The sequence below is a fragment of the Drosophila miranda genome (genome assembly GCF_003369915.1).
Source record: "Drosophila miranda strain MSH22 chromosome Y unlocalized genomic scaffold, D.miranda_PacBio2.1 Contig_Y2_pilon, whole genome shotgun sequence".
In the NCBI taxonomy this organism is placed as follows: Eukaryota; Metazoa; Arthropoda; class Insecta; order Diptera; family Drosophilidae; genus Drosophila; species Drosophila miranda.
The window spans coordinates 9378054-9405061 of record NW_022881614.1 but is presented as its reverse complement, the minus strand read 5'-3'; the positions used below and the strand labels follow the sequence as shown (position 1 = coordinate 9405061).

The window sequence follows — 27008 nt, the reverse complement described above, 5'->3', positions numbered from 1 at the left end:
TCTCCCCACAAGTTTTCGATTGGATTTAAGTCGGAAAACTTAAGAAGACACTTTAAAACGTCTGTTGTTTGGTCCTCAAAAAATTTGGTCAAAAGCTTGGATGTGTGCCTTGGGTCGTTATATTACTTAAATACCCAATGGAAACTCATGTTTTCTTCAGCATAAGGTAGAATAACTGTCTGCAATCTGGGTTTGTATTGCGTCAGCGTCCATTCTGTTCGTTGTCAGGAAAAATGGACCTACGCCGTACCAGGATGAGCAGCCCCATATCTTTAACTGGCACCTCCATGTTTGAAAATTTTTTTTTATGAAACATGGATCAAAATTCTTTTGTTTAGGGCTTCCTACATTGCTTTCACATTCATTCCCTAATAAATTTATTTTAGTTTTGTCGCTCCATAAAGGGATTCTCCACTTTTTCTCTCCGGTGCATCCACATCAGCTCACCAATCATGGATTGATACATGACAGGACCTTTTGACACTGCTCATTAGTACAATCCACCTGGAACCCCGCATCCAACGGAGTAGCCACTGGTCTACATTTGTCCATGTCGTGAGCTTGCAATAGTTCCTTGATGTATTGCGAGTGGCCTATGGTGATAGGCCCAAGCTCACCTTCACGGTGCACCTCCATGCTTAAAAACAGCTCTGGAACACCTTTGTCGATACATTCGAACGCATTTGAAATAGCCGATTTGATACCGAGCATGTCCTCTTTGGACTGACATGCTATAAGTAAATCGTCAACATATACCAAGATTAACGATAAGTTACCTTTCCCTCTCTGCTGGTAGAGGCACGGCTCGTTGTCACAGGAAACAAAACCCAGATTAGTCAGGACGCCATTCAGCTTCGAATTCCATTCCCTTCCTGACTGCTTCAATCCATATATTGCCTTTTTAAGCAGCATAGCCTTCGCTGGATAAGCTCGATCAATGTACCCTTGTGGTTGCTTCATGTACACCGTATCGCTCAGGTCACTGTTGAGGTATGCCGTACATACATCCATTTGGTTGACATATAATTTAAATTCTGCTGCTAGCGCAAGAATAAATCGCACGCTCTCCAGTCTGCAGACTGGAGAAAATGTTTCCGCATAGTTTATGCCGTACTGCTGGGAGCAACCTTTTGCCACCAGCCGCGCCTTGAATCGTTCGATTTGACCATCTTTGTCGCGTTTCAGGCTATATACCCATTTGCATCCAACTGCTCGTTGTCCTGCCGGTAAGTCTGCCAACTGCCATGTCTCGTTTGCCATTAATGCCTCATATTCGCGTTGCATCGCTTCGGACCAATGTGATGCATGAATACTGATCAACGCCTCCTCGTAGGATACTGGAATCTTTACGTCGCTGGCAACCAGAGCACCAAGAATGTTGTACTCCTTTCTCGGACGGCCAGGTTTGCCGGTCCGAATCAGCCTTGGTCTGCCAGGTCCAACGCGAGGAGCTGGCTCATCTGACTCAACCTTTTCTGTTGCGCTCTCGTACCCATCAGTACCGCTGCTACTGGGATTCTCCCCGTCAACGCTTGCACCATGGCTGCTGTCTCCACCGCTGCTGTCAATGTCATCAGTATCGCCGCCTGACTGCATGCTAACTTCTGCCTTCGGAAGTTCGAATGTGACTGTATCCTTGTCGTCTTGGATCTCGTCAAAGAGAACATCTCGCCTCTCAATCACCTGATGAGACACAGGGTCATACAGTCGATAGCCCTTAGCCGCTACTGAATATCCAATCATGCGATATTCTTTGCCTTTTGGTTGAAGTTTACTCTTCCTTGGACCCTTGTCCAAAGCTACTGCAACGGAGCCAAAAACCTTTAGATGACCAACAAAAGGTTTCTTACCAGTCCACGCTTCCATAGGCGTCATACTGGTCAGCGCCTTGGTCGGTGATCGATTCCGTACATACACAGCTGCGTTGACTGCCTCAGCCCACAAGGATTCGCCTAATCCTGACTGGACCAGCATACATCTTGACATTTCCACCAGAGTGCGGTTTGCCCTCTCAGCAACGCCACTTTTAGCTGCCTCTCAATCCCATTAGTTTTCAGAAATTCATCAAACGATTTGTTGACAAATTCACCGCCATTGTCGCTCCGGATACATTTGAGACTTTTTCCCGGTTTGCCGTTCAACCAGGGTTTTAAACTCGCCGAACTTCTGGAAGACTTCATCCTTTGTCCGCAGGAAATACACAAATATACGCCTTGATTTGTCATCGATGAAGGTTAGAAAATACTTTGATCCAGCAAGCGACTGTGTGCCAAAGGGCCCGCACACATCTGCATGAACTAGTTCCAATATATCTTGAGCTCTACTGGTGGTTGCAACAGGAAATGGTTGCGCATGAATCTTGCTGACCATACATGTTTTGCAATTCATATTCGCCGGGAAAACCATATTTTCAATGCCGCGCACCATTCCTTTGCTGATCAAATCTTTCATACTACTGATGTTCAAGTGGCCGTACCGTTTATGCCACAGGGCACCATCAGCCTTAACCGCCGCAAAACAGTTGTTTTGTTTTCCTCGAAACATATACAAGTTTCCAACTCTGTTCGCCTTTACAATGCATTCGCCATTTTGGATAACTCGTGCATATTCTTGTCCAAAAGTGACGAAACATTTATTCTGTACAGCGCTGCTCACCGAGAAATAATTTCCATTCATTTCGGGCACATAGAGAACATTCTTTAACAGCAGCGTGCATATCTCTGTCTTCAGCTCTACTTCCCCATTTCCTTCAGCTTTTAGGAAACCGGAGTCAGCCAGACCAATCATTTCTGTGTGTTTCTCGAACTTTGTGAATAACTGTTTCTCACAACACATGTGGCTTGTGGCACCACTATCCAAACACCACATACTCTTTTTCAAATTATCTGCGTCCAACGCCTTTGCCTTTGCGTATTCCTTTTGATCTTCTGTGTTTCCCTTTCGTTCGCCTTCTTCCTTCAGTTTTACGCATAGAACATCGAAAGTCGGCAGACTGTCGCGCGTCTCTATGGCGACAACGAAATTTTCGAATTGTTCTGGAAGGCTTGACAACAAAACAATTGAGCGTAGTTCATCATTTAGCTCGATTCCTACTGACCCAAGGCCATCAAGAATATCCACGAACTCATTAATGTAGCTTGAAATGCTTTGCCTTTCGTCCATGCTCTTGCTTAGCAATTTCTTGTACAGTTGAACCTTTCGTACAGGTCCACTTGGTTGATGAACACTCTTTAATTTGTTCCATGCTTCGGACGACTTACTGCAATTTTTAATATATCCCAACTATGAAGTTTTCACACTCAATGTGATCATGGCCAGCGCCTTTTCATCCTTGGCCTGCCAATTCACACCTTCGGGAACATTCGTTGGTAGCAGGTCACCAGATGCCACAATCCACAATTCAGCGTGCACCAACACAGACCGCATTTGAATACACCAGGAGTCATAATTTCCCTCCTCTAATTTGTCTATTTGATACATCCCGCTCATTGCTGATTATCGTTTAGTCTCTGAGTCACACCGAAGTTAATAGTTCGTAACTAAAACAATCACTTTACTTTTAATTTACAAAATCCGAACCTGGGCCCATAACCTGTTGGACAGAATTTCGCTGCCGTTGCAAGGGAAGTTCTTGTACCGAAAAGTAAAAACGCAACCATTCATATGTAAGGTTTATTTCTGACTAATAAATGCTCTGCTCGCAGGCAGATATAGACCGAAACGAAAGGGAGAACAAAAAGGGAGATAAGAGAACGTCGCTTCGTTACGTCTCTCACTCATACATACGTCTACATACTCATATGTCTGTCAATACATGCGTGCATTGCTAGAGATGGTCATTCTTCAACAATTATAAGATAATGTTATAAAAGAAAATAGATCCATTTGTACTTCAAAGTCAATGTCAGGCTGCTCAAAATAATAGGTACACTTCAAGTATTGTTATGAAAAAAGTTTGTTAACTGATTATTATTATTTTTTTGTTGCCTAAATGTTATTTAATAGTTAATATCCGATGTATCCACCTTTATTTTTTGTCACCTTTATAATTATTTTTGGCGTACTTTTAATAAGCGTCTGGCAGGTGTCTCATACCACAATTTTTGGACGCGCTCGCATAATTTTTGATTATTTGAAAATCAAAACTTAGCTAATTTTGTTTCGTAAATCTCCCCACAAGTTTTCGATTGGATTTAAGTCGGAAAATTTAAGAAGACACTTTAAAACGTCTGTTGTTTGGTCCTCAAAAAATTTGGTCAAAAGCTTGGATGTGTGCCTTGGGTCGTTATATTACTTAAATACCCAATGGAAACTCATGTTTTCTTCAGCATAAGGTAGAATAACTGTCTGCAATCTGGGTTTGTATTGCGTCAGCGTCCATTCTGTTCGTTGTCAGGAAAAATGGACCTACGCCGTACCAGGATGAGCAGCCCCATATCTTTAACTGGCACCTCCATGTTTGAAAATTTTTTTTTATGAAACATGGATCAAAATTCTTTTGTTTAGGGCTTCCTACATTGCTTTCACATTCATTCCCTAATAAATTTATTTTAGTTTCGTCGCTCCATAAAAGGCTTCTCCACTTTTTCTCTCCGGTGCATCCTGCGCAGTCTTTATGAGCTTTAGCAAAAGTTTGCCCCATGGTTAAATTTTTTTGACGCGCAAGTGGTACCTTTCTTTCTATTCTCCTTGGAAGGCTGGCTTGTTGTAGCCGTCTACGGATCGTTGGACCACTAACTTCTAGTGCAATAGCCTTTGACGACTTAAATGGGTCCTTACTCCTCAAAGAAAAGTTTGTAGTGGTCAAGTGTTATGGTTGTTTTCTGTGGCTTTCCGTGAGTTTCCTGACTAGGTTTTTATTTTTAAAGCATTTCAACAAAATTATGAGACCTTTTCATTAATTTGGCAATGGCCCGAAGAGATTGGCCTTCTTTTTTCAGACTAAGAGCCAATTGGGCTGTACAATAAGACTTTCGGCCTATTCTTGTAAGAAAAGAAAAATTATTTGTTTATATTTAGACTGTAGTTAAATGAAATGGATGTTTAATTTCCAAAAAGCCAAGAATTTCCAAATTATTCACTTGATATTCAAAATTTACTGACACTGTACCTATTATTTTGATCAGCCAAAATGTGATGTCAACTCGCAATTTCGCTTAAAACTCTGTTATTCGGCGGTTTCCCTCTTTCATTTTTTTGTCATGGAACTGCAATACATTGACAAATAAAACATACCAAAAAAAATTTTGTTTTCAACACTTAAAGTACAACAAAATTAATTATTAATGAAAAGCTTCAACGTGTACCTATTATTATGATCAAGTGTGTATACTTTATGGGGTCGGAAACGATTCCTTCTGGACGTTACACACATCCACTTTTACCACAAATCTAATATACCCCAATACTCATTTTGAGTATCGGGTATAAAAAAACATATCATTTAAGAGGCAGATCCCTCTCTAACCCTTACACATGCGTGGCATAGCCTTGTAGGTAGAGAGCCGAGGAGCAGAAGGCGCCACCTCGGCCGCCCACATTGTCCACCACAGCCCCGGCCACATAGCTGCCACCGGTCGCTGTGGCCGCCTGGAGGTCGGCCAGTATCTTCATGACATTTACCTGCGAGTAGATATTCGGTTCGGCCCGCTTCAGCTCCGTCTGACCCCGGCCTGGCCTGCCCAATGTGGCGCTGCAGTACGGTGCCAAACGCTGGACGCCCACGGCACTGCCCACCCTCGGAGCTGTCAAATCGCTGTAGCTTAGTTCAGTCTGGAAAAACGAGAGGATATAGATATAGATTGAGATACGAGTACGTGTGGTACGTCAATCAGTTGGATAATTGTCAGGTGGTAAGGTCTCGTATCAATACGACTGTCCGCAGCATTGAATTCCCACTATCCCGCTTTCCTGCTTTTGGCTTTAAAAGATAATTACTACAGTTTTCGATCGGCTTCACTTGAAGTGATGTTTGCCAGTGTTTTTCCGGGGAAACGCCCCATATGCAGCGCCTGTTTGTAATGTGTCTGCCTTCAACAGCTAACCAACACTGTCCCCACTCCCACTCCTACTCCTGGCTTTCCCTTGCCACATTCGCAGGTCCAAGTCCTGCCATCCCATCCTTTCCTTTCCAACCTCAACACTTGGCCGCTTATTGCATTTTGGAGCAGAAGCAGCTGAACCAGACCCAGGGCCAGACCGGAGCCAGAGCCACACACAAGGCACATCAGGATGCGCGCATCCCTTGGCTCCTTAGCGTTTTCTCTGGTTTTCCTTGTACCCATTTCTGCTTTGGAGTCCGTTGCTGCTGCTGCCTCTACTGCTTCTGCTGTCCACCTGCAACTTATTTTTATTAAATTCGCAAATGGAAAATTTATATTGCTGCAGCTGTGGCGCTTGCTCCTGGAGCTGATGCTGACTTGGAAGCTCCCACTGGGCGTGTAAGTGTGGGCGGATGATTTTCAAATTAAAGTTTTTTCGCTCTCTTTTTCTCTACTTCTCTGTGTTTCTCTGAATATTATTTTGTTGTTGTCTTTTCTCTGGGCGACCTTCAGGGAGCATTTTTTCAAGGTTCTTTGGAAATATTTCTTCTGCGTTCTGCCATTGAAATGACAGCAGCTTCTAAAGAGAAATATATATGGAAAATAAATACTGATACATATACATTTTGCTATTCATTTCCAATGAAACCTAGTTCTTTCAGTGTTTTTTGGGGCAACTTCAATCAGCAAAGCATGCCATTGAATTCGGCTGCCCATCAATTGTGGCTTAAACAATAAACTGGCTATAAAAACCACTTAACCCGAGACCCGAAACCAAACCCCAACCCCTCCTCAGGAGAGGGATGGGTTCCAACCTGTGCCGTTCATTGGGTCATAAATTAAGATGAGTCTCTGCCACATGTGGTACGGGTTAAAAGGTACGCCGACTAAGAGCGGATTAGGGGCTCGTGGGCTCGTACCTTCTCTTGCTGCGGCACTCCCTGAAGCTGGTGCTGATGCTGGTGCGGATGTGGATGCTGCTGTTGCTGCTGCTGATGTTCATTGGCGTAAGCGCCCATTTTGCTAACGGGTATAAGCGTATTATACTTTATATAGGGGCCATGGCCGGGAGGCGGGCCCCCGGTCTTCTTGTCGACCACCGCATACGTGGGCATCAGTTGATCATAGGTGCTGGAGGTAATGACGGCGTTCTGTTCGGCCAGGGCAGCCGTGGCATAGGCGCGACTGTGACCCTTCGTTGTCCACTCATCGTCCACGTCGTGGCCATCTGTTGCAAGAGAAATGGGATGGCAGAGAGACAAGAGAGAGAGAGAGAAGGCTAGAGACCATTGACGATGGGGGCACAGGGCACCTGTGGAACTCACCCAACCCACCTTGCGGTATGATGTCCGGATTCTTGTCAATGCTATCCAGACTGCTCGTCACGTGGCAGGTGTCCCTGCCGATGCGATGCATATCCTGCACTGATTTTCCGCCATTGTGCGCAAGGGTGCCGCCGATGCCCAGACTTCCATTATTGTTGCTCGCGAGGAGGCCCAGACTGCCATTGCCATTGGCGGTGGTGCCACCAGGACCTCCGATTACCCCACTGCCGGTAGCGCCACTGCCAGTGCCACCTCCTCCTCCGCTGCCTGGATGCGAGTAATTATTGCGATCGCGTCCCATTGAACCACGCACTCGCACCACAATCACAATGATGAGTGCCACCAGGAACACGCTGCCCACAATGCCCGCTAGGATGCCCAGGAAAGGCCGGATGTCCTCGATGACGGGTCCAGCGACAGGTCTGCGGTGCGGGTGTGCGATAAAATGGAAGAGAGAAAAAAAGAGGGCGAAAGAGAGCCCCAGAGATGGTAGGATGAGCGCGGGATACATATTTCTTTATATTGTTGTGCTCCCTCCCTCGGAACACTCTTTTCTTTTCCTCTCCTGCTGGAGTGCTCTTTCAGAAAGGCTATAACCTATTTTCGAACTGTTTGTGAGGCATGTTACATCTCTAAGGGGTATATCTATTCGTATGCTAATATACTAATAGAAGTAGAGTATCTTCAGCTTCGGGCACTAATGTTGTTCTTTCTTGTTTTCCTATGTCTGTCCCTGCCTCTCTCTCTGTCTCTGCCCCTTCGTCCTGGCATTGTTTTATGAGCTGCTAACTACATTCCATTCTTGGTTCCTGGCTCTGCCGCATATAGATATCTGTTATTGCCAGTTCCAGCCGCACGTGCCTCAAATTTAGTGTCGCTTTAATGAGCTGCATGTGTGCCCTACTCTCGTATGAGGGTCCACTGTAAGCCCCACCAGTGTTCAGGTTACTAATTTGTGTCTCGGTGTCCCACAGTCCCACAGTGTGAAGCATTTCTAGATGGAAAAACAATGGACGGAACGATACGGAAAGTGGAATGATGCGGTAAAGAAAATAATAAAACCCGCTTCAACACCGGATTTATGTGTGTGTGTTTAAATGAAAATTATACAGATTCCATGCAGAGGAAAAATACTCAAGAAAGCAACATTCAAAAGTAAAAAACTGTAACGAACCTAAAAGGTTTCGATACAATCCGTCCCCCGACCTATAATGAGCGCATCGCAACGCACCCCACAACCAGCGCCCCCTCCGCAAGCAACCACCGATCAACACGCGCCAACTCCAGAACACTGACCAAAGACATCAGGTCACGCGAGCTTTCCCCCACTCCAAGCCAAGCCATCGGCCGAGTGCGGCCTTCCGGGTTCATCGACGGAGGAAAGTCGGCGCCGCCAAAATCTGCAACAATCACCAAGAACGGCAAAGTGCACCCCGACGCGGAAGTGCATCTGTCAAACCCGCCGACCCAGCAATACGGGCCTATAAAAAGACGGCGACGAGAACCAAAGAGGGACTTACGCAGAAACCCGGCTCACAGTACGGTCGTGCTACCAAGACTTACGCAGAAACCCGGCTCACAGTACGGTCGGGGTACGGAGAGACTCGACCCGGAGTACAGACGCGGTACCCGGAACTCACCAGAAGACATCGGCGCCCAATTTAAAATAAGTTCATTTAAACCGCTAAGAAATACAATAAAGTGTCAAATTATGAAGGTAAAAACACCCGATTGCGTAAGTTCACCCCAATTAGCCGAGGCACCGACGCCGCCCCGCCCCGAGTCCATACAGTCGTCTTGCACACACGACGAGCGACGCCCATTCTAGCCCTGATCCACCTCTCTACGACAGGCCGCCCCCCTGACGCCGCCCTTAAGGTTCCATCACATTTCTAAAAATTTCTTGTGGATTGACCCCTGGACGGGACTGACCTTACCTCAGCCTGAAGTAGGTACATCACAAGTGGCGCCCGAGCAGGGACCCGAGGGAACGTCAGCGAGGGTTCGTGGAATAAAACCCCACGGCCACTAGAGAAGAACAAAAGAAAACGACTCAAAGAAAACCCCGACCTGGCACAATACCAACGGCAAGAGTTGCGCAACGAGCAGACGAAAGCGCAACACAGCGACAGAGAAACGGGAACAGTGCCGTCATCCCGAGAAGAAATTCGAAGCGTCGGCCGCGAAGCTCGACACAGTGCCCTTGTGAAGGAAAAGCGCAAGCCCAGCGAAACAGCCAACTCGAGTCACAATCGAAGCGATGGAATCCCATATAGAGGAACAGCCCAGTGGGTATAACCCTGGAGAATTCGTCGCCAACCCAGGGGTGAGTACCGGCTGGATACAAAAACGCCGCCGGGAGGAGCTGGAGTCCTTCGTGGAGGAATTCGGATTCAGCCGCGAGGGTAACGTGGAAGATTTGCGGATAAATTTCGCCGAACTAGTCGCCGGGCCCCTCGAACACGACGCCTGGGTCAGGTTGGCAGAGCTCGAGCGGCAGTACGCCAGATCGCCAGGACGAGCCAGATCGCCCCAGCCCGGCATCTCAGCACTAACAGAGAAGCGAAAGACGGACCCCAAACTCAGCCTACAAGTTCCAGGAGTCATGGAGGGCAAAGTCAGCACCTCACCGACATCGATAACCGTCGAAGATCTACCGAAGCCCCCGCCCCCGGAGCCAAGGCCTTTGCCCATGAGAAGGATCTTGCCGACAGCAGGAGGCAGTGGCCCCACGGACGGTCATTACTACAGTCACGCCGCACAGATGGCGGAACGGATTCGAAAGTGGGGAATCCACTTCGACGGGCAGGACGACAAACTGTCGTTCGTCGAACTACTGGAACTACGTGCCGCGAGCCATGGCAGAGCTCCTCACCGACCGAGCCAACCGTTGGTTCCGCACCAGCCGACTCCAGAGCGCCTCTTGGGCTGATTTTCGCCAGGAATTCCTAGCCTTTTTCCTGCCTCCCCGGTACTTCGAGCAATTGGAAGACCAGATCAGGGACCGCAAACAAGCGGTGGGCGAACCATTCAAGGACTTCGTCATCGAGCTCCGGTTGCTCATGCACCACGCCGGGTACGACGAAGCCAAGGAACTTAGCCGGATCTATGACAACACCCTCCCGGCGTACCAGCTGTACGTGCGAAGGCACGAACTGAGAAGTCTGACGCAATTAACAATGTTGGCCACAGAGTTCGAGAGTATCCATCGGAGGACGGCGCGCGGAAGCACGGTCGACATCGGGGCGTCCCGAAGCTTCATCAACGCCGACCTCGCCCGCAAACTCGGCTGCGACAACGACCTGCCAGCCGCATGCGCCTAGCAGACGGCTCGGCTCGCGAGATAACTCAGATCTTGCTAGCGCGCGTCAAACTAGACGAACAAGAGATACAAATGCCACTCTTGGTACTACCCAATATGGTAGAGCAAGCCATCCCTATGATGGCTGTGCGCCATTGAAACCACAATACAATGTGGCGCCACACGCCTCCAGCTCCAAGGCTCCCAACGCCCCATCCCAAACACGCCGATTATCACCGCCAGCCAAGTACACGCCCACGGACCCACGAACTCGAGACTTTCGCCGCCAATGAATTCCCCGCCACGACACGAGACAAGAACACAAGGAACAAGGAACACAGAACCCACGGCCACGACGAAGCACACTAGCCCCAGGCCCACTCCGAGAAAACCAAAACTAAGCAAAGCCACGAAGAAAGCGAGCCGGTCTCCCGAGGGCACCGACGCGGTTCCACCAACGAAGGGAAAAGAACCCAGGACGCCCCTCCAGAAGACAACCCGGCCCCAGCAACGACAGCCGCCACGCAGTAGCCAGGCGCTCGAGGTACCACCTCCGACCGCCACCCCGGCCCACGAACGCGTCGACACCGCCCTCGACGCGAAAACGACCCCTACGACACCGACCGACCCGCTACTCCCGCGTCCTCTCAGGCAGGAACCGGGAAAGGCGATCGCTGCCACACGAAGCACCCATCGGAACCCCGACGCACCTGGAGCCGACGCGCCATCGATCGTCCCCGACATCATGGAACGCCTCCCGGGCAATACCTCGTACGGCGCCGGCATGCGGCCCAGCACCACGCCTGGAGCCATGTCGGTGAACCTCACCGCCCAAACTAGCCGTCGGTCAAACGCTACGATCGCCACCGAGACCCGCCCGTTCGTTCGTCACGCAGAGTACAACGTCGCGCGAGCACCCCCCAGGACACACACGAGCCCCCTCATGATCGAGGCACCCGCCATCGTCGCCAGCATAAGCGAACACACTCGCGAAGTCGAACCACCAAGCGCATTCGACACAACAATCCTCACCGAGAACCCCGACCACACTTGCCACCCAGGAATCGACGACCCACCCGAGGACGATTCGGAACGAATCTCCGACCCATGGCCTCCCGACATCGCGCCGAAAATACGGAAATTCCTAGACGAGGAACTGCCAGCACTCGCGGGCCTCCGAGGGACGACGGATCTGACGGAACACACCATCGTCATGAGGGACAACCGACCCATAAAAAAACGGTACTTCCCGATCAACTACATACTAGAGCGACTCCGACCCTCGACCTGAAAAACGGATATTGGCAGATACCAATGGCCCGCGACAGCCGGGAAGCCACGGCATTCACGGTACCCGGCCGAGGATTATACCAATGGAAAGTAGTGCCTTTCGGCTTACACTCCGCGGGAGCCACGTTTCAACGGACCCTCGACGCCGTTATCGGTGCAGACATGGAACCATTCGCGTTCGCATATCTCGACGACATCGTCATCGTCGGGAAAAGCTTCCAGGAACACCTGAACAACGTAAAAGAAGTTTTCGCACGACTGCGGAAGGCAAACCTGCGGGTCAACAGGGACAAGTGCGCCTGCTTCCAGCGCCGGATAAAATACCTGGGCCACGTGATCAGCGAAGAAGGGATCCACACGGACCCCGACAAAATCGCAGCCGTAAAGGATCCGAGGCCGTCGACCAACCTGAAGGAGCTACGACAATGCGTAGGCATGGCCGGGTGGTACCGCAGATTTGTCCCAAACTTTGCCACCGTAGTCCAACCAATGTCACTGCTGCTGAAGAAAGGGAAAGCATGGACATGGGGTCAAGAACAACAAGACGGCTTCGACGAGCTGAAAACACTGCTCACCACCGCACCGGTACTCGCTTGCCCAGACTTTAACGTCAAATTTTCCCTGCAGACGGACGCAAGCAACCTTGGAGTAGGCTCGGTCCTCACCCAAGAGATCGAAGGGAAAGAGCGGGTCATCGCATACGTCAGTCGACGCCTCAACAAGGCAGAAGAAAACTACTCGGCCACCGACAAGGAATGCCTCGCCGTCATCTGGGCGATCCAAAAACTGCGATGCTATCTCGAAGGCTACCAATTCGACGTCATCACCGATCATCTCGCACTAAAGTGGCTGAATACCCTCGAGAGCCCTTACGGTAGAGTAGCAAGATGGGCGCTCGAACTACAGCAATACCAATACGACGTGCACTATCGGGCCGGCAACCAGAACGTAGTCGCAGTCGCACTGTCAAGACAACCACTGGAGACCCTCTCCCGCATTGAGGAAGACGACACACCATGCACCTGGCTTAAACAAAGGATCCAACAAGTCCAAGACGAACCCCAGAAGTACCCAGACTACACGTACGAAAATGGGCAGCTATACCGCTACCTAGGACACGGAGCCGACGACGACGACCACATACCGTGGAAACTATGCGTGCCCAAAAACGGCCGGACGAGAGTACTCCGCGAATGCCACGACGAACCAACGGCAGGACACCTTGGCGTCCGAAAAACAATCCTGAGGACAACACAACGATACTACTGGCCAGGACTACACAGAGACGTGCGACGGTACGTGCAGGGCTGTGTAAGCTGTCAGAAGTTCAAAGCCACGCAGCGCAAGGCCGTGGGCAGGATGCTCACACGTAAAGCCGAAGAACCCTTCGCCACCCTGTGTGCCGATTTCGTCGGACCATTATCACGGTCCAAGCACGGGAGCACCATCTTACTGGTATTCTTCGACACTTTCTCCAAGTGGGTCGAACTGGTACCCCTCAAGAAAGCGACAACAGCGAACCTCGAACGAGCCTTCAGAGAACGAATACTGAGCAGCTTCGGCGTACCGAAACTATTCGTCTGCGACAACGGAACCCAGTTCACCAGCCGATCGTTCAGAACATTCATGCGAAGCGCAGGCGTGGAGCTGCAACACACAGCCCCGTATTGCCCCAAGAAAACCCGACGGAGAGAGCCAATCGGACTGTGAAAACGATGATCGCCCAGTTCGTCGACGACCACCAGAATACATGGGACGAGCTCCTACCCGAGATGACAATGTCGATCACCTCCAGCGTCTCCGAGACGACAGGATTCAGCCCCGCCTTCCTCCTGCAAGGAAGAGAGCCCCGACTCCCCGGCGCCCTCTACGACGAAGTCACGCCCGGGACAGGAAGTACGCCAGAGACGGCCACCAGCAAAGCGACGAGGCTGAAAGAATTATTCGCCATCGTCCGGAACAACATCCAGAGAGCCAGTCAAGAACAAGGGAGACATTACAACCTCCGCCGGCGACTATGGCGCCCCGCCGTCGGATCACTGGTACCACTACGCAAAACCACCTCTCAAACGCCGCCGAGGGCTTTGCGGCAAAGCTAGCCCCGAAGTTCGACGGCCCCTACCGGGTAAAGAGTTTTCCATCGCCAAACATCGCCAAATTACAACACTGCGAAAGCCGGAAACACAAAACCGCAAATATCAACGACCTGAGAGAGTTCCACGATCACGAGTCCGAAGAACCCACTGACCCACTCGAGAATGCTGACATCCACGAAGAAAGCAACGAGACCTCAACCCGACGCCCCAACCACGGCGCCACTGAGTCAGCGAAACCCGGGACACCCGGTCAAAAGACAGCACCGGCAAAAACGAGCCCGATGGCATAATACTTCCGAGAATGCAAGCGCAACGAACCGCGCGACCACCAAGTAATCGAACAGCGCTGACGCCAGCGAGAGAAGTAACGTAACGCTCACGACCACCCCACAAAACATAAAAGGTTTCGATACAATCCGTCCCCCGACCTATAATGAGCGCATCGCACCGCACCCCACAACCAGCGCCCCCTCCGCAAGCAACCTACGATCAACACGCGCCAACTCCAGAACGATGACCAAAGACATCAGGTCACGCGAGCTTTCCCCCACTCCAAGCCAAGCCATCGGCCGAGTGCGGCCTTCCGGGTTCATCGACGGAGGAAAGTCGGCGCCGCCAAAATCTGCAACAATCACCAAGAACGGCAAAGTGCACCCCGACGCGGAAGTGCATCTGTCAAACCCGCCGACCCGAACCAAAGAGGGACTTACGCAGAAACCCGGCTCACAGTACGGTCGTGATACCAAGACTTACGCAGAAACCCGGCTCACAGTACGGTCGGGGTACGGAGAGACTCGACCCGGAGTACAGACGCGGTACCCGGAACTCACCAGAAGACATCGGCGCCCAATTTAAAATAAGTTCATTTAAACCGCTAAGAAATACAATAAAGTGTCAAATTATTAAGGTAAAAACACCCGATTGCGTAAGTTCACCCCAATTAGCCGAGGCACCGACGCCGCCCCGCCCCGAGTCCATACAGTCGTTTCGCACACACGACGAGCGACGCCCATTCTAGCCCTGATCCACCTCTCTACGACAGGCCGCCCCCCTGACGATGCCCTTAAGGTTCCATCACATTTCTAAAAATGTATTGTGGATTAACCCCTGGACGGGACTGAGCTTACCTCAGACTGAAATAGGTACATCACAAAACTATAAAAAATTTCATATTATAAAAGTGCAGTAAAATAAAAATATATTCAAATAAATAATGATAAGAAATATACATACAAGAAATTAATAAAACTACTGAATAAAGTGAAAATAATAAAAATAATAACTGAAATTAGATTTAATAAAATATAATTGAGAAATAGGTGCCACCGCTACCTTCTGCCTCCTCCTCATCCTGCTCCTGCACTGCAGTGCCCGCATCGTGGCCCAAGACCTTGCCCTTCCCCACTCCAAGGAACTCCTCCTCATCGCATATGCAGTCGCTGGTGGTGGCCATCGCGGTGGTTGTGGGCCTGCGACCCTGATAGAAATTTGTAAATGTGATTCTGACTGGAAAGCATGCCACAGAATAAGCCAAAATAGGGAAAGGGAAGAAGAAGACATAAAGAACGAGCGAGAGAGACAGAAAATCAGTCTGAGCGTGACGTCGGGCGCTGCGTAGCCAGTGCTAATTGATTTGTTCCTTTTGGGTATAAAAATAATCCGATCTGATCCAGATTCAGCAGTCTGATAGATATGGTCATTATCTATGATTCTGCGCTTTTAGTTTTCTCGAATCTGCAATATTGTGGATGCAACAGATTGTGTGGGCGAAAGGGGGTGGGGCGAAATTTTGAGATACACGTTTTATAGTAAGATCTAACAGGAGTGCGGATACCAAATTTGGTTACTCTAGCCTTAATAGTCTCTGAGATTTGTGGATGCCCCAGATTTTCGTCCTTTGCGGGGGCGGAAGGGGGTGTGGCGAAATTTGGACACGAAACGGTCAAGGTCCGATATCACAGGAGTGTGGATACCAAATTTGGTTGCTCTGGCTCTTATAGGTTCTGAGATCCTTGAACTCATATTTTGCATTTGGCAAAGCCGACCATGAAACCTGTGTGTTAGAGAGAGACAGAGCGAGAAAGAATGAAATTGTTTTCTTGATTCTGGCTATAATAATTATACGATCTGGTTGAGATTTTACACTCTAGAACATATAGTCATCCTCTACGATTCTGCGTTTTTGGTTTTTTCATATCTTTATAATTGTGGATGCCACAGATTTTCATCCTTTGTGGGGGCCGAAGTGGGCGGGGCGAAGTTTTGAAATATTTTTGTAGCAGTGACATATCACAGAAGTCTGGATCCAAAACATCGTTGCTCTAGCTCTTATAGTCTTTGAGCACTAGGCGCTGAAGGGGACGGACAGACGGACGGACGGCCAGACGGACAGACGGACAGACAGACAGGGCTCAATCGACTCGGCTATTGATGCTGATCAAGAATATATATACTTTACCACTTTTACCACAAATCTAATATACCCCAATACTCATTTTGAGTATCGGGTATAAAAAGAGAGCAGAAAATCCAACAATTATTTCGATTATTAGCTCCCGTCTAATCCCGGACGGAGGACCAGGAGTTCCAAAATGGCCAAAAGTGCCAAAGTCATCGGCAAATAAGCACAGAAGGGAGTCATCCCCCCAGGAATAACAAAGGCATAAGAAAAAACAGAACCAAAATGAAATGCGGATGGCACTCCCTTACCCCCGTTCCCCAAGAAGAGGGATGCAACACTCACCTGCAGGGATTATTGTGTACACGCAGGGGTCGCTTTGATCGCCAATATCGTTGGTGGCCCAACACAACAGTGTTCCGTAGTCCTGGAAAAGCAAAGAAGGACACAGATGAGCAGGAGCAGGTAGCCGTAGTGCCGGTTGAGTGACAATGCATTTCGTTGGCTTTATTTATGCATGCAAAATAAAACATGCAACACCGTTGGCCGATGGCCGATAGCGACACTCGTCTCTTCAGTCTTAATTGAAAATTCAAAACCGCAACTCGTTTGGAAAATTATGTGTCCGCCTCCACTCTCTACCCCAGCGAAGGGCTGATTTATATGACCCCTAAAAGTACAAGAGGGGTTGGGGAAATGCGGATGTGGCACTTACATTCTCCGTCATGGGCGTGTAGTGGGCGATGCTCCTGCCCCTGTCCACGGCCACCTGGGAGGCGGGTATGTCCACGGTTTCGCCCTGGCTGGCATGAAACTTCCACACGTAGGTGGCCTCCATGGGATTGGCATCGATCTCGCAGGCCACCTTCACCGTCTCGTGGCGCCCGGAGCTGTAAGTTGTCCTCTGGCCGCCACGGAAGACAGGTGCAACTGCAAAAAGGTACAGGAGTCGAAAGATGATATTGAATTGGCAAGAAATTTGCATAATTAAAGCAAAACATTCGACGGCTGCAACCAGAGAGATCCAGAAGTTGATTCTGCTTTTGCTTCTGGGATGGCATTAAATATTTAAAGGAATTGTTTCAACAACAACATTCTGGCCAACTGCGGACAACTGGTATGCCATCTAATTGATTTATTTTATTTATCCGATGCAATTTGTCGTCCCTGACAAGCAAAAAGATATAGGATAAGTCAGACAAGTCTCTCGACTGTGATGTAATTGCATTGTGCAACGTGTTTGCTACAAATTGCAATCACAACGAGGGGGAACGTTGTTAGTTGCTGCGGAAACCGCAACTCTACAGTTAAACCCGATACTTAGTCAGTATGGCTCTCCTCCGGCAGACGCCGCTAATATTGAACGACACGACAAAGAGTGCGTGCGAGAGAGACAGAAAATCAGTCTGAGCGTCGGGCGCTGCGTAGCCAGTGCAAATTGATTTGTTCCTTTTGGGTATAAAAATGATCCGATCTGATCCAGATTAAGCAATCTGATAGATATGATCGTTATCTATGATTCTGCGTTTTTAGTTTTCTTGAATCTGCAATATTGTGGATGCAACAGATTTTCGTCTTTTGTGTGGGCGGAAGAGGGTGGGGCGAAATTTTGAGATATACGTTTTATAGTGAGATGTAACAGGAGTGCGGATACTATATTTGGTTACTCTAGCGTTAATAGTCTCTGAGATTTGTGGATGCCCCAGATTTTCGTCCTTTGCGGGGGCGGAAGGGGGTATGGCGAAATGGTCAAGGTCCGATATCACAGGAATGTGGATACCAAATTTTGTTGCTCTAGCTCTTATGGGTTCTGAGATTCTTGAACTCATATTTTGCAATTGGCAAAACCGACCATGAAACCTGTGTGTTAGAGAGAGACAGAGCGAGAAAGAATGAAATTGTTTTCTTGATTCTGGCTATAATAATTATACGATCTGGTTGAGATTTTACACTCTAGAACATATAGTCATCCTCTACGATTCTGCGTTTTTGGTTTTTTCATATCTTTATAATTGTGGATGCCACAGATTTTCATCCTTTGTGGGGGCGGAAGTGGGCGGGGCGAAGTTTTGAAATATTTTTGTAACAGTGACATATCACAGAAGTCTGGATCCAAAACATAGTTGCTCTAGCTCTTATAGTCTTTGAGCACTAGGCGCTGAAGGGGACGGACAGACGGACGGACGGAAAGACGGACAGACGGACGGACGGTCAGACAGACAGGGCTCAATCGACTCGGTTTTGATGCTGATCAAGAATATATATACTTTATGGGGTCGGAAACGATTCCTTCTGGACGTTACACACATCCACTTTTACCACAAATCTAATATACCCCAACACTCATTTTGAGTATCGGGTATAAAAATGGCAATTCCTTTTTGATTAAGATGTTATGCAAATTAACACTTTGTTCGGGCCTTTAATTAATTCACTCCAGTCCTTCGGGGACTGCGACTACTCACATCGTATGCCCAGCTGGACGGGATTGCTGTCGCCGTCGCCCTCCCGGTTGCTCCCCACACAGGTGTAGATGCCGCTGCGGGCCCGGCTGGCGTTCTGCAGCACCAAACTCTGGTTGGACACGGCTTTGCCTTCGGCGGGATTGTTGGCTAGGATGGCGCCCTGGGGGAGAAACGAAGGCAAAAAGCGAGGAGAAATTTTAGTCGGGATAATGGAAAGCGCAAATTGAAAATGTGCAAAATGTGAAATCGAAATTCAATTTACGGATAACTGCCGGGAATTGAAATAAATTTAATTTCTCAGGCTAATAACACTTTTATGTGGTATGTGGCACCCCGCATACGTTGAACATTGAACGGTTGAACGATGCATGCCCTAGCAACGGCAGTGGCAGTGGCCGTGCGGCTGATTGAGGAAGCCGGAATAAATTACGCATCCGGCTGCATAAATTTCCCAAGTGCGGGGGATAATTTAGTAACAAATTATGTATATGTGCCGGTGTGGGTGGCATTCAATTTTCGTTTTAGAATTCAATTTTTGTGGCAATTATGCAACATGTGAAATATGCAACAATTACAGATCCAGCCCCCAGCAGAAGATAATTTATGGGGGAAATATAATGAGAATTACAATAATAATATGGTGTTTAAGGCAGCCACAAAAAAGGAAAAGTTTTCCGCAGATGATTATTCAGTGAATGAGCCGCACAGTTTATTTCCTCTTTTCATTCGATTTATTCCATAGAAAACGTGTCATTTTTTATACCCGATACTCAAAATGAGTATTGTGGTATATTCGATTTGTGTGTAAGAAGGAATCGTTTCCGACCCCATAAAGTATATATATTCTTGATCAGCATCAAAAGCCGAGTCGATTGAGCCCTGTCTGTCTGTCCGTCTGTCCGTCCGTCCGTCCGTCCGTCCGTCCGTCCGTCCGTCCGTCCCCTTCAGCGCCTAGTGCTCAAAGACTATAAGAGCTATAGCAACGATGTTTTGGATCCAGACTTCTGTGATATGTCACTGCTACAAAAATATTTCAAAACTTCGCCCCGCCCACTTCGGCCCCCACAAAAGACGAAAATCTGTGGCATCCACATTTTTAAAGATACGATAAGACCAAAAACGCAGAATCGTACTGGATGACCATGTGTTCTAGAGTGTAAAATCTCAACCAGATCGTATAATTATTATAGCCAGAATCAAGAAAACAATTTCATTCTTTCTCGCTCTGTCTCTCTCTAACACACAGGTTTCATGGTCGGTTTTGCCAATTGCAAAATATGAGTTCAAGGATCTCAGAACCCATAAAAGCTAGAGCAACCAAATTTGGTATCCACACTCCTTAGATATCGGACCTTGACCGTTTCGTGTCCAAATTTCGCCACACCCCCTTCCGCCCCCGCAAAGGACGAAAATCTGGGGCATCCACAAATCTCAGAGACTATTAAGGCTAGAGTAACCAAATTTGGTATCCGCACTTCTGTTAGATCTCACTATCAAACGTATATCTCAGAATTTCGCCCCACCCCCTTCCGCCTCCACAAAGAACGAAAATCTGTTGCATCCACAATATTGCACATTCGAGAAAACTTAAAACTCAGAATCATAGATAATGACCATATCTATGATATTGCTGAATCTGGATCAGATCAGATGATTTTTATAGCCAATAGGAACAAATCAATTTGCAGTGGCTACGCAGCCACCGACGTCACGCTCAGACTGATTTTCTGTCTCTCTCGCACGCACTCTTTGTCGTGTCGTTTAATATTAGCGGCGTCTGCCGGAGGAGAGCCATACTGACTAAGTATCGGGTATAAATGTGGAGTTGCGGTGTCCGCAGCAACTCACAACGTTCCCGCTCGTTTTATTTAAAAATTACTGTTCAAAGCATGTTCATGTTGTAGTCGCAACAGCACTTGAGAAATACCAATATTCCATCTACTTATTGGCGAAATCGGATATCTCCCTCATTTCCACTTACATTGTGCCGCCAACTGACTTTGTAGATCCACGGATTCGACTTGATGTTGCACTCGAAGAAGACATCGATGCCCTCGCGCAGCGTAGCATTCAGGGAGTTGGTGCCCAGCTCCAGGCTCACAACGGGGATATCTGTGTGGGGATAAACCAGGAATCATCTCTCGTTAGCAAAAGATAAACCCAAAAGGAGTGAGAGTTAGCGGATGCCATGGCAGCTGATGCTCTCAAAGCCAATTACTTTGAATCGCCATCGCCCGCGCCCAAACACACGAAAGTCGTCCTCGCTTCCCGAATCCCTCGAATCCCCAGCCAAAGGTGTAATTATTGTGTAAGCCTCACAAATTGGACGGCCATTTAAGTTGTAGAAGTGCCATGACCCTCACCCATCACCCTACGCTTTCCATTCTTCTGCTACTTTGTTTGTCAGTACTTCAGAGATATCTGCTGTGTTTTCGGGGTATATTGAGCCTGTGGTTGAGGTATGTAACAGCCAAAAGAGACCAGAAAATACTACACTATGACTGCTACGCCCACACACGGAGAAAAAACCCTAAAAATGTTAATATTTTCATTTCGATTTACAAATTCAAAAATGTGGAATTGGCAAAACCAAAGTTTTTGTTTACTTAAATTTTAACATTCATAAGATAATAAATGATATTTCATATTTAAAATAAATATATTTCATATTATATATTTCCAACATATGTAATCTCCAGATATTCAAATCTCGTGTCATGGTGTTTGAGGATCGACCGGTTTTTATGAATTTGTTGATGTATATTTCGATGGAATTCGAATAGCTGGTAATTGTATTTAATTGCACTATAAGTTATGGGTACGTCATATATATGTATGATTCAAGTCTCTTCTGTGAATGTGTTTCTAATGAAACTATTTAGTGGTACTATCCGTATTATGTATAATTATGTATCGATTATCTCACATTCTCCCACAATTCTGCTGGCTGGGTGGCAGGCTGAAAAGTAAAAAGGTAGGCAGCAAAAACCGCACTTTCAGGGCAAACAGGAAGCGGTTCAGCCCTCTCGCTGGAATGGCGCCCCGTTGGTGCTTTTGGCCATTTAAATTTCGTGCAAACAGGTCGGAAAACTGTAAAAGCGTTAAGATGACTCTGGCTATGGCCGCTGCTTGCGGTGCTTGTGGCGGGTTAAAAAGTTTCGCAAGTTTTGTGCAAAAGTTTCGCCGCCGCTGGAAATTAATTTGCCAAAACTTGCCGCAGCAGCAGCGGGCGAGGGAAATCGAATGAAAACCTATAGAAAGTGTGGTCCAGCTATTTTTTACAGTGTTCCCTTTTTTTTAAAGCAATGCCCCCGATGGCCCGCTTTTATGCTTTCGTTTTCATTAAAAAGTTGCTAGAGCGCGAGGAAAAAATTTAATAATTAATCAGGAGAACGAAAAACTCACGATAATGTTGTGAATGTTAGCACCGAGGTGGTCATATTTCCATCCGGATTGGCCTGTGGAAAGAACACAAGCCAAAATTAAAAGCAGTCAAGACAAAGGAAAGGGCCCCAAGAAAGGGTTGTCGAACGGGTTCAGGCACGTTTCATCGGCAAAGATTGGGGGCTGCTTTTAATTGGAGCCCCGTTGACTGGTACGTGACTGCCGTTCAACCCTCAGCTCCAGCTTCAATTACCGCAAAAGCATGTGTACTGCTCGGCTCTCCCATTCCAGGAGGGTAGCAAAACTTAGGCTCCGGGCCTGCCATTAACAGGGCTGACAGGCATTTCAAATTTGCATGTTTATAAACATTACACAGAGGGTAGCAGAACAGGGTATGCCCAGGAACTGAATGAGGATGAATCGGAGAATTCTCCCGAATTTATTTGAATATTTTGTATGGGAATCAACGCAATTCCTTTCAAGTGAAGAGTATCTGAAAAGGGCATCACTTCGCTGATAGATTCGAAGCATTCCAGAAGATTAAATCTACTTGGAGATTGAATTTTGACAATATCGATTCATAGGAATCCATAGGAAAGCCATATAGGCTTTGCGCTTAATAATTTAATGTTGAAACTGAGTTTTCCAATGAAATCCTTAGAGAAAAATATTTTATCTATCCTGATTTGAAACAGGATACCTTCCAGTCGTAACTAGGACTTCGAGGGGCTGTAGAGGAGGTTTCGGTTTCCCTTCCTTGTGGTCGTATTGTGTTCTGTGTTCACTTACAATCTCGTGGGTGCTCTTCATGGGGCTGCTGCCCTTCCACCAGGTAATCGTCGGCGCTGGACGTGCCCCGATGACAACGCAACTCAGCTGATAAGAATTTCCCGCCGACAGGGGCCGCCCTGCAGCTTAACAATCAAAGGACGCACTGAAAGATACAGATACACAAATGCGATTTAGAGTGGGGGACTTAAGGGACTACTGGCACTCTCACTGGCACCGGAACTGGCACTGGCACACTCACAGTTCATGTCGAGGACAACGCTGCTGATAATTGGCGTTGTCAAATTATTGTTCTCCGCCCGACACGTAAGCTGCATGTGGAGATTCCTGCGCTCCAGGCGCGCCAGCGATAGGACATTGCCCACCCTCCGCTCCGAGAGGGAGTGGCCCACACTGGCGTTCTTGTAGATGGTATTCCCATGCAGCCAGGTAACACTCGGCTGTGGCCGACCTGCACGACAACGCCGAACGACGAACGAGAGAAAGAATTTTCGAGTGTGTGGTAAGATGGGGAGGTGATTGTGGTGTTTGTACGTGTTAGAAACTGATATGTTTGTTATACGGCTTGGACTTGGCGAGTCCTTTTCCTTGGCATTTCAGCAGAGGATGCCTCCGTTTTCTGTTGTTTGTTCAGAAACTGCAAGAAGTGGCTGTGTGCGTGTGTGTGGTTTAGTGGGTGGAATGGTTGTGATTGTGTGTGCACAAGTGCCTTTCGCTGTTTCATTTGTTGCCTTGTTTGGCTTTTAGCAATTTTCAAGTGCTCTCAATGCAATTTGTGGGGCCATTGTGTCTGCCCCTCTCCCTCTCTCTCTCTCTCTGTCTGTGTCTGTCTCGATGGGTATCCATGTGTGGCATGCAGCAGACAGCTAGCCGTGTGGAAATTAAATAAAATGTGAAAATTTGAAAATCCTTCGCCTGCAGCTTGCCCGCGCGCTCTCATCACTTTTAATTGTCAGACACAAGAAGCGCGCGTCACAGCGTCAACACTTTTCCCCACAGAGAGAGACAGACACGTGGCCGCCGCTGCTGCTGAAAAAGGACTTACCGCCGATGGCCACGCACGTAATGTTAATGGCGGATCCCTCGTTGTAGGGCCCCAGTGTGTGGTCCTTGATGGTGGCCCCCTTGCTGTCCAAAATGATGACGGACTCGGGCGGAACTGTCGGGGCGAAAAATGGTAAAGGAATTAGTGACGAGACACAGAATTTCTCCAGGAAAGTGCACCCAAAGTTTTTCCCGGACCCACCTGACTGCATTCCTTTTTGGGCCGTAAGATGAAGCCCCGTACATTTACGTCGACATGTTGTTGCTTGTTTTGCTCTTGCCACTTGGCATTATTTTGACTGCTCTTTCAGACCGTTTATCCACTTGGCTATGTGTGTGTCCTAACCCTGTGATTATCCCCCATTTTGCTGGCATATTTGCAGGGGGCAATCCGCTCTCTACTAACCCTACTTCCCCTCCGCTCGCATAAGCAACAGCAAAAACTTTCCGAAACACCTTGGGAGTGGGGCCAAGGGGCAACTTTTAATCTAAAATATTCTTTAAAGTTTTTTCCATACAAAGTTCTGTAAATCCTGCGTTGGTTTTACGCTTCACATGTCACAGCCACACACACACACATTGCCCGTGCTCCATGCCCCTTGGTTTTGTGTGGGGCATGTTGATCATGCTCAAGTAGTTGGTAAAACACAGCCGCCACGCCCTGTCTCGTGCCCCACGTTTACGCTTCATCTGGCAGCAGAAGCAGCAGCAGCCACTATTTACCAAACAATATTCGACCATTCGGTCCATGGCCCTCTCCGTTCTTCTGCTCTCTTTTGGCCATATATCTCGTCGACTATACGCCTTTGGAAACGCATATAAATTTTAATGGTAAATCGCAAGCCACAGCCACTGCCACTGCCTCAGTGCACAGGTGGCTCCCGCATTCCCGGAGAAAAACACAAGGAATGAAATTGCAATTGGCGAAGGCTCCTCATAGAAGGGAATTATCCAAAGAAGAAAGAGAGCTAAAGAGAGCAGAGCTACCGAGGCATGGGATACCCTTGCGATGGAAATAGTTAATATGTATAATAATTGGAAATACGAAAGGTATAGCCACAAAAATGGGATTTTCGAGTAAGGGTTTTTGGGTAAGGGTAGTTTTGCTAAAGTATTTTCACTACTACATCCTAGAATTTGATTATAAATTGTTGGTTGGTTGTTGTTGGTTGTTCAAACATGAACATATTATCGTCACTACAATGCCACTTTCGGCCCCTTGCAGAATGTTTAAATATAAATAGATTATTGTACACATAAACTCATGTAACAACACCGATCTCTAAAGAAATAACATAAAGTAGACAAGTTATGCACTGGTGTAAACAGAGATCTGTAACCCATTAATACGACAACAAAACACAAGTGGAGAAAACACTTAACAAATGCGGTCCTAAAATAAAACTAATGTAAGCATGTACTCAAAAAGACACCCTCAGTAAAGTGTATCCTCTGCGTAGGTCTAACGATAATTATAGACTACCAAAATGTACCTCCTACCTCATTGTCAAATCACATTTAAGGCTCTGATTTTAAGAATAAAATTTAGTTTGAATTTACAACTCAACTCGCAAATGTCTAGACTTTTCTTTTAAGATCTTAAAATTTTGGTCCTTCGAGACTCTCCGTTGTTTCCCCCCTGTGGTAAGAGCACGGAGTTAAACCAGCTTCCTTGAGACTGAACAAGTGTCTAGTTCACTGACAGCTAAAGGTAGCAAAATAAAAAACTTTGATTTCCCTCCTATAGGAAGGAACAGAGTATAAAATAAATTAATGAAACGAGAGTTTCAATTAATAATTTGGAAAAATACGAGCTAAACAGGCTGTATTTTTAATAGATAACTGGGTATATCTATTGTGATCGGAGAATAAAACAAACAAAAAATAAATAAAAATAAATGAAACGGAAGTTTTAATTAATAATTTGGAAAATACGAGCTGGACAGGCTGTATTTTAATAGATAACGAAATATGTATATCTATTGTAATTGAAAAATAAAAATTTTTCGCGACGGCGGCGTTTTCGAGGCCGGAACATCGAAAGAGAAAAAAATAATAATCCGAAACATCGAAAGTGCTTAATGGCTAGAATTGAAAAAAAAGTGGCAAATAACTGTGACTGTGAAAAAGAAATATATAAATGGGTTTGTGTGTGCCCACTGTGCCAGCAACATTAACTGCAGCGACAGGAAGATCAGCGACAGCGACTTAAGCAGAGGCAACACCAGCAGCAGCAACAGCGGTATCAGCAGCAGCGACTTCAGAGGCAGCAGTAACAACAACACCAGAAGCAGAATTCATCAGCTAAGTCTCATATTTCAAATTGTTTTTAAGCCTAATTAAGTAAAAGTAAATTAAAAAGATTGAAGCTGGTCATTTGACCAGCGATGTAATCCAAAGGTTAGAAGACCTTAAAAACAAAGTTACAGGCAATAATTCTGCACTGTTAACATATGGAGTAGTCGATCATGACTACTTTAAGAGACAGCAGTACGAAAAAATGATTAAAAATATAGAGGACATACATAAAAAGTATGTAGAGTCAAAAAATAATGAAACGTTAACGAAAGGGAAGGAAGAAAAAAACAAACTTACAACCAGTGGAGACTGGAACTTTGAAGGAAAACATGGAGCCCAAAATTGACAATAGCATAGAAAAAGTATCTGAGGAAATCGACAGAATAGTGGAAAACCTAAGGACATATTTAGAGCAAACCATGCAGAGGTTTGATCAGGCTAAAATTGGAGAGTGTAGAATGAGAAAGGAAAAAATTGTGTTCCTCAGTAAAAAACTGAGCTCAAAAATTGAGGAGTTTAATCATAGCTATGAAACAAACGACAGCTTCAACGAGCAGATCGTCGAGTTGGACTTTGA

The 27008-nt window shown here is 47.1% G+C and overlaps 1 pseudogene; it reads right to left on the bottom strand.

Moving 5' to 3' along the window:
* Nucleotides 1-27008, bottom strand: part of LOC117192999 — a 174288-nt pseudogene that overhangs the window by 23127 nt on the left and 124153 nt on the right.